The following is a 9,461-nucleotide window of genomic DNA, read 5'->3' on the forward strand; positions in this document are numbered from 1 at the left end:
GTTATAATTGTGAAAACAAACAACAAAGGCTTGCAATCACTTTCATACATTTAACAAGCAATGTGCACATAATTGAACAAATAAAAAGGTGGTATTTACATGACGTCTTTGCAAAGATTCTAAAATGCAGACGTGAAGAGGTGAGTTTTTATGTCCCTCTTGAACTTGGCCAGGGTATTTGACTTCCTAATAGCAGATGGTAAGCTATTCCACAACGTAGCCGAAACCCTCCCAATGCATCTGTTTCCGTAGGTTACAGTTCGAGATTTTGGGACACACAACAAAGATTCTGACTCCCACCGCAGTGATTGTGACGGCTGATACAGGGTAACAAGATCCTGTAGGTACTGAGGAGCTGTTCCATTCAGTGCCTTGTATGTGTACACCAGAATTTTGTACTGCGACCTGTATCGTACAGGTAACTTGTGCAACGAAAAAAGCGCAGGTGTGTTGTGCTCTCTCTTTCGAGTACGAGTAACTAGCCGTGCTGCAGTTGTCTGGACCCTCTGCAAACGACTAGTTAGTTTGTCAGATATACCACAGAGCAGGGCGTTACCATAATCCAACCGAGAGGTAACAAGTGAATGCACCAAAATCTTGCATGCATCTGCAGTTAGAAACTGCAGAATACAGCCGATGTTCCTGATCTGGTAGTAACAGGATTTGGCAATAGCGTTCACTTGTTTCTCCATGTTCAGAGAACTATCAAAGTATACCCCTAGGTTTTTAACAGCTGGAACAGTCTCAATAGTTCTGGCACCAACCTTGAGCTGGAGAGCCATTGTTTGCTAACACTTTGGGGAAAAGACGATTAGTTCCGTCTTTTCCTGATTAAGACGATGACTTCTTCTTGTATTCATCAGTCCATGGCTTTCTCCAAACATACAGAGACTAGGAGGGATAATAAGTTTCTAAGCCAAAGATGAAGACAATCCTTCCTCATAAATACCCATGTAACATCATCGTCTAGACCAAGGGCATACACTCATAGGCCTAAACCCGTATCAAACAATACCCATGTAACGCCATCGTCTAGACAAAGGGCATACACTCATAGGCCTAAACCCTTATCAAACAATACCCAGGTACCGTCATCGGCTAGACCAAGGTCATACACTCATAGGCCTAAACCCGTATCAAACAATACCCATATTACGTCATCGGCTAGACCAAGGGCATACACTCATAGGCCTAAACCCGTATCAAAGAAAACCCATGTAACGCCATCGTCTAGACAAAGGGCATACACTCATAGGCCTAAACCTGTATCAAACAATACCCATGTAACATCATCGTCTAGACCAAGGGCATACACTCATAGGCCTAAACCCGTATCAAACAATACCCATGTAACGTCATCATCAAGACCAATGGCATACACTCATAGGCCTAAACCCGTATCAAACAATACCCATGTTACGCCATCGTCTAGACCAAGGGCATACCCTCATAGGCCTAAACCCGTATCAAACAATACCCATGTAACGTCATCGGCTAGACCAAGGGCATACACTCATAGGTCTAAACCCGTATCAAACCATACCCATGTAACGTCATCGGTTAGACCAAGGGCATACACTCATAGGCCTAAACCCGTATCAAACAATATCCATGTAACGTTATCGGCTAGACCAAGGGCATACGCTCATAGGCCTAAACCCGTATCAAACAATACCCATGTTATATCATCGTCTAGACCAAGGGCATACACTCATAGGCCTAAACCCGTATCAAACAATACCCATGTTATATCATCGTCTAGACCAAGGGCATACACTCATAGGCCTAAACCCGTATCAAACAATACCCATGTAACATCATCGTCTAGACCAAGGGCATGCACTCATAGGCCTAAACCCGTATCAAACAATACCCATGTAACGTCAACGGCTAGACCAAGGGCATACCCTCATAGGCCTAAACCCGTAGCAAACAATACCCATGTAACTTCATCGTCTAGACCAAGGGCATGCACTCATAGGCCTGAACCCGTATCAAACAATACCCATGTACATCATCGTCTAGACCAAGGGCATACACTCCTAGGCCTAAACCCGTATCAAACAATACCCATGTAACGTCATCGTCTAGACCAAGGGCATACACTCATATTCATAAACCCGTATCAAACAATAGCCATGTAACGCCATCGGCTAGTCCAAGGGCATACACTTATAGGCCTAAACCCGTATCAAACAAACTTAGGAATCCATATCAACATATTTTGAAATGAATAACACAATCACTTTTTATTGTATAAGCGATTGATACGAAGTACAGCTTAAAAAGTTCGTGATCTAATGAAAAACACTCTTATCTTGACACATATAAAAAAGATCCAATGGGTATAATTTATTTTCCAGTATATGCTAGATATCCTATTTATGAGTTAAAAATATTCGAGATAACTTTTTTCGAGATTCCAGTAAACTTTTTTTCGAATTTTGAGTAAACTTTTTCCAGTTTCGAGTCAATCGTAAGTTTTTTTTATGTTATATCTTAAACTTATTTACCTTTCTATTTATTGTTAATAATTAGGTTTGTTGGCTTTTTGGCAGTTACAACTGGAAAATGTATCTTAAAAGTGTAAGCCCCGTGGATATTATATACCAACTTCATTATATTAATTAAGGATTAACATGAATATATTTTTCATGTTATGGAGTTATAACACAAAAAAAAATCGGAGTGTACTATAAATAAACCGCGAAGCGGTTTATGATGACAGTTCACTCCGGTTTTTTGTGTTATAGCTCCATAACAAGAAAAATATATTCAAGTTAATCCTTATAATTTGATCTACTATACACAATCCCTGTGGAAATCAACTTTTATTGATGGACTCTTTTCTCTTAGAAATTATTGCGCCGCTGTATCAACCAATCAAAAGCTACGTTACAAATGGCGACGTCATTTTTTTACGTTATGGGATGATAACATAAATTTTTAAGCCAATGGAAATGCTTGTTACAAGCAAGATTAAATTATTACTATATGTGACATTATTTTATGATAATGTTATGCGATGAGAAAGCGACAGCGATTTCCTTCAACGTGTGCACTTATTGGATATAATTGTGAAAATTATCTTTTAAAAAACGAAATTAGTGGGATTAATTCAAATGAGCAGACAAGAGAGGATGACATAATGTCTAATAGTGTTACAAAATCTGAAAACATCAACTAAAGGTAGAAATTAATCATACCTTGCTTCATTTGACCAAAAATGGAAGAAAATGATGACAACTATTATAGTTCTATTAAATCTGTTGAAGCTATATGAATTCTCGAAGATAACTGATTCAATACATAGCCGAGAAAGGATCTTCCAAATCCTGTTACACTACGGATATAACAAGGATATATATAGCACGTATGTAGAAATGGACTCGGTTTAAGTAGGACAGAGGTGTTACTTTAGGTGTATAACTATTGCAGAAAAATACACGATTTCTAATACTTTGTTTTATTTGTTATTTAGTCGTTGTTGTTTTACGGTATGCTATGTATAATAGTTTACTGATATCAACCATTCTTGTATTGCTTTGTTTCAAGATGTTTAAACAACTGTGTCCACAAAAAATAGCATACGTAACCCTGTCGTTACCGATTAGAAAAATAGATCTACAACTAGTTCAGGTATTTCGTTTGGGAATTGGTTACATTATATATGTCTGGATCTATCCTGGTGTGTAGAGAGAGTCTTTGGACGTTGTGATGGTTGAGAACAAACTCGGTAAAAAAAACGCAACATTCCGGTTTATACCAAAAGTATGGAAAGCTTGTGATGTCGAAAACAAATTCGCCTCACTTTCTTGCAGAAAAAGCTCTCATTTCTGATATGAGCACAAAAATGCCCTATATCATGGAAAAGGCAGATATTTTTTCTTCCATTCACAGTATATTTGCGAGTTATAGAAGTAGGTTTTTCGTTCAATTGTTACTTTAAAATTGTTCTAATTCAGTCCTGCAGACCAACTTAGGTCGTATGCTATAGAATAAATCAAATCGTTCGATTCCAGCCTATAAGTATTCACTAGTCTTCAATCTAAATCATACATATTAAATAAACCAAAATGTATTCCAACCTTAAAAAATTGGATTTTGTCTCTCTTGAAAAATGTCCAAATTATTGCTGATACAGTTGTTTCCAACAATTAATGTTCAGCCATGGCTTTTGATTTCGCCTGAGGTTGATCTTTCACTCAACGAGACAGTAAAACCTGGCAGTAAATCTTACGCCTTTCTGAAACTGCAATTAAAACATAAGGACCTTCAATCATTCTATACTGATAGCTAGATAGATGATCATAAGTTCGCCGTAGCCATGGCTGCAACAGATGCTGCTATTGGGAGACCGGCTACCAAGTGATGCATTAATATTCTCTATCTATGTCGCCCTTGAACAAATCAAACGAAATGATATTCTGAAGTCAATTATATATATTATAATTCCCTAATTTTTGTTAACTATTATAGAGAGCCTTTGCAACGAACAATTCAAGAACATTTCAATTGATGAAATATTTACATACTAGTAATTGGAAAGTAATAACCCGAAATATCACATTGCATTATGTTGGGTTCCTGGACATTCGGGATTATCAGGTATTGAAAATGCAAATCGCACTTCCAGACCCGATATTTGAATGATTTTGTCAATCACTCATATATTACTATTGACAGTACTTAATGGTGTTGTGTACATTTAAAAATATAACATATAAGCGTATATCTTCAACTGGGGAATCCTTTTTAAACATAATGATGGTTCAATAGTTTTACTATGAATAATTGCATCGCAATTTATCTTATTTTGTTGTTGGCTTGCCATGACGTTGATCTCCTACACTTAATGAGTCATAGGAGCTAAATATCAACACTTCAAGGTTGGTCAAATACGTGATTTTCAGTATTTCTTCATCCCGAAGAGGATGAAATTTTTTTCCCGAATGTTGATTTTGAGTCTCTTTTTTCTTTTGTGTTACAATGAAGATATTCATCTTTAAAAAAGGAAAGAAGAAAGAAAAACTGTTATCCGTTCCTTCCAGGCAGAAAAAAATACATAAATAAGACAAGATTCATGAAAGCAAATAAAGGAACCGATCCAAGAGACCAAAGGATGATTTAATTGATTAACATATTGCCTGTCGCTTTTAACGACATCCCCAGAACAAAGTTTCCCTGTGGATAAAGTAATGAGACTGAGAGATGTACAAAACGGAATGTCTCCCAAAGGGATTAAGGAATGAGACTGAATGAGGGGAAGATTACCAGTTTTCCCCCTCTGTATTCTTATAACATTTCATGTTATAAACTTTCACGGCGTCGTTTCAGTTTTACATAACTTAATACATGTAATGTCCTGAAACCCTGAAGACTTTAGAGCAAGACCAACTAGGATAAGCATTAGCGCCTGAGGATTCGTTGATACTTAACGTTCAGCTTTAAACCAAATTAGGATGGTACTACCATTGATTTCAAGTCATTTATAGGGGTTGTGCCCTTTTCTGATTTTCGCAGGGGTATTAGTAAGTATGTGACTTAAAGTTCTAATTCTATTGGAAGTGACATCACCTGTTTTTATTGCCATTTGAGCCCAGCCTAGTGAAATAGTTCTCACCTCCGTAACATTTCTTATCTTTAACTGCAACCAATTAAGAAATCAGGTTATATTCATCAAATTTACATCCTGAAGTACTTTACTTTATGTTAAAAAGCATACATAATCTACATGGTATGGAGTACTGTGTTCTAATAAGTATATTTTATACATATAATGAGTTCTGGATGATGAGTGAATTGGTAGCGGTCCTGACCTTGCGTTAGAAATGCACCTTTATGTGTATTATAAGAGTTTAGAAACCCCTGGATGACTATAACCTGGGATGGTCTGGTGGTGCAGTGGATAGTTCACTTTTCCTTTCACCAAGGCGACCGGGGTTCGATTCCCCGATCAGACGTGAAAAGGTATGTGGGTCACCTGCCCGACCACGTGGGATTTCTCTGACTGCTTCGGTTTCCTCCCACATTAAGACCCCGGGGGTGTGCGCGCAAACATCCAAACCAACAAGAGTGATTAATGTAAGTTGCGACAACTTGTTTCATAATTGTTGTAAATGCATAAAATTAGTTTAATGTAATTCAATTTAAATTAAATCTAGAATTGGTTCCAGAGCATCAATATCCGTTTTACATGTTCCCTTCTTCTCTTTTTGAACTTGTTTTGCAAAGGGTGCACTGTAACGTTTTCAATACTAGGGTTGTAAAGCTACCTGTTGTCACTCAAGTGTTGGGTTTTGTAACACAGCTCCAATATAAAGAGAATAGGGCACCCACTCATTCAACTATATGCCAAGTGAAATCAACGATGACAGACGCGCTAAGCCTCATTTGGGAATATTTTGGGGCATCAATCATAGAAACGAGCTCGTTTGCATTTATATCAAAGTAATACAACATGTGTGCATTTTAATAGTGTTGTTTTTTTGTAAACCGAGCCTTCAGACTGAGGCGGTTGATGCTGAATGCTGTATAGCGTTACGTTAGAGCCGAACGACAGGCTAACTATTGATATTACGTCACGCTGCCATGTGTTTATGTAGTACTGTTTGGCCCGTCACACAGATTGGAATATTTCACCAGTATATCGTAGGGAATGTCACTAAAACACGCCAGTTTCCGGGGCCCCATGTCAAAGACGGATAAAATTGGCAGGGTTAATATACTAGCAAGCCAGGAACTAGGACCCGTCACATCATTCCTCACAAATCCTATGTGTTTATTGAATTATGTGTGCATACACGCGAGCGGTTATAGGGAGATTTTTTTACAGCAACTGCACAATCCAATTGCTGCTCGTTAGTAAGGCGCCAGACTCTGTGGCACTAGTTACCACCAATGGCATACAGCCCGATTGTAACTGACCACAGCATCTGTCCTTTATAAAGGACATTTCTAATAATCTAAAGGTAATCGGCCGTACTTTTGTAGTTTGGTATAATTTGGTCACCTTCGCCGTGTCCTAGTAAGTCATGTGATATAACACACAGAAACGAAAATGCAGTCATACAATGTTCTAGTTCTTTACCCTCATAGCAAAACAATGTTCAATGTCTCTATCCTAACAATAAAACAAAGGTTCTATTTCTCTATCCTATCAGTAAAACAATGTTCTATGTCTTTATCCTTACAGTAAAACAATATTCTATGTATCTACTATAACAGTAAAACAATGTTCTATGTATCTACTATAACAGTAAAACAATGTTATATGTCTATACCCTAACAGTAAAACAATGCTATATTTCTCTACCATAACATTAAAACAATGTTCTATGTATCTACTATAACAGTAAAACAATGTTATATGTCTATACCCTAACAGTAAAACAATGTTATATTTCTCTACCATAACATTAAAACAATGTTCTATGTATCTACTATAACAGTAAAACAATGTTATATGTCTATACCCTAACAGTAAAACAATATTATATTTCTCTACCATAACATTAAAACAATGTTCTATGTATCTACTATAACAGTAAAACAATGTTCTATGTCTCTCTCCTAACAGTAAAACAATGTTCTATGTCTTTATCCTTACAGTAAAACAATATTCTATGTATCTACTATAACAGTAAGACAATGTTATATGTCTATACCCTAACAGTAAAACAATATTATATTTCTCTACCATAACATTAAAACAATGTTCTATGTATCTACTATAACAGTAAAACAATGTTATATGTCTATACCCTAACAGTAAAACAATGTTATATTTCTCTACCATAACATTAAAACAATGTTCTATGTGTCTACTATAACAGTAAAACAATGTTCTATTTCTCTATCCTTACAGTAAAACAATGTTATGTGTCTCTATCCTAACAGTAAAACAATGTTCCATTTCGCTATCCTTACAGTAAAACAATGTTCTATGTCTCTATCCTAACAATAAAACAATGTTCTATGTCTCTATTCTAACAGTAAAACAATGTTATATGTCTCTATCCTAACAGTATTACAATGTTATATGTCTCTATACTTACAGTAAAACAATGTTCTATGTCTTTATCCTTACAGTAAAACAATGTTCTATGTCTCTCTCCTAACAGTAAAACAATGTTCTATGTCTTTATCCTTACAGTAAAAGAATGTTCTATGTCTCTCTCCTAACAGTAAAACAATGTTATGTGTCTCTATCCTAACAGTAAAACAATGTTCTATTTCTCTACCATAACATTAAAACAATGTTCTATGTCTCTATCCTTACGGTAGAACGATGTTCTTTGTCTCTTTACTAACAGTAAAACAATGTTTTTTGTTTCTATCCTAACAGTAAAACAATGTTCTATGTCTCTATCCTAACAGTAAAACAATGCTCTTTGTCTCTATCCTCACAGTAAAACAATTTTCTATGTCTCTATCCTTACAATAAAACAATGTTCTATGTCTCTATCCTTACAGTAAAACAATGTTCTTTGTCTCTATCCTAACAGTAAAACAATGTTCTTTGTTTCTATCCTAACAGTAAAACAATGTTCTATGTCTCTCTCCTAACAGTAAAACAATGTTATGTGTCTCTCTCCTAACAGCAAAACAATGTTCTATGTCTCTTTACTTACAGTAAAACAATGTTCAATTTCTCTATCCTAACAGTAACACAATGTTCTATGTCTCTATCCTTACAATAAAACACTGTTCTATGTTTCTATCCTTACAGTAAAAGACTGTTCTATGTCTCTATCCTAACAGTAAAACAATGTTCTATTTCTCTACCATAACATTAAAACACTGTTCTCTGTCTCTATCCTTACAGTAAAATAATGTTATGCGTCTCTCTCCTACCAGTAAAACAATGTTCTATTTTTCTACCCTAACAGTAAAACAATGTTATGTGTCTCTATCCTTACAGTAAAACAATGTTCTATGTCTCTTTACTTACAGTAAAACAATGTTTTATGTCTCTATCCTTACAGTAAAACAATGTTATGTGTCTCTATACTTACAGTAAAACAATTTTCTATGTCTCTATACTTACAGTAAAACAATGTTATGTGTCTCTATCCTTACAGTAAAACAATGTTATGTGTCTCTATCCTTACAGTAAAACAATGTTATATGTCTCTATCCTTACAGTAAAACAATGTTCTATGTATCTACTATAACAGTAAAACAATGTTCTATGTCTCTACTATAACAGTAAAACACTGTTCGATATCTCTACCCTAACAGTAACACAATGTTCTATGTCTATATCCTAACAATAAAACAATGTTCTATGTCTCTATCCTAACAGTAAAACACTGTTCTATGTCTCTATCCTAACAGTAAAACAATGTTCTTTGTCTCTATCCTCACAGTAAAACAATTTTCTATGTCTCTATCCTTACAATAAAACACTGTTCTATGTCTCTATCCTTACAGTAAAAGACTGTTCTATGTCTCTATCC

This window comes from Mizuhopecten yessoensis, unplaced genomic scaffold, assembly GCF_002113885.1.
Source record: "Mizuhopecten yessoensis strain PY_sf001 unplaced genomic scaffold, ASM211388v2 scaffold2369, whole genome shotgun sequence".
Classification (NCBI taxonomy): Eukaryota; Metazoa; Mollusca; class Bivalvia; order Pectinida; family Pectinidae; genus Mizuhopecten; species Mizuhopecten yessoensis.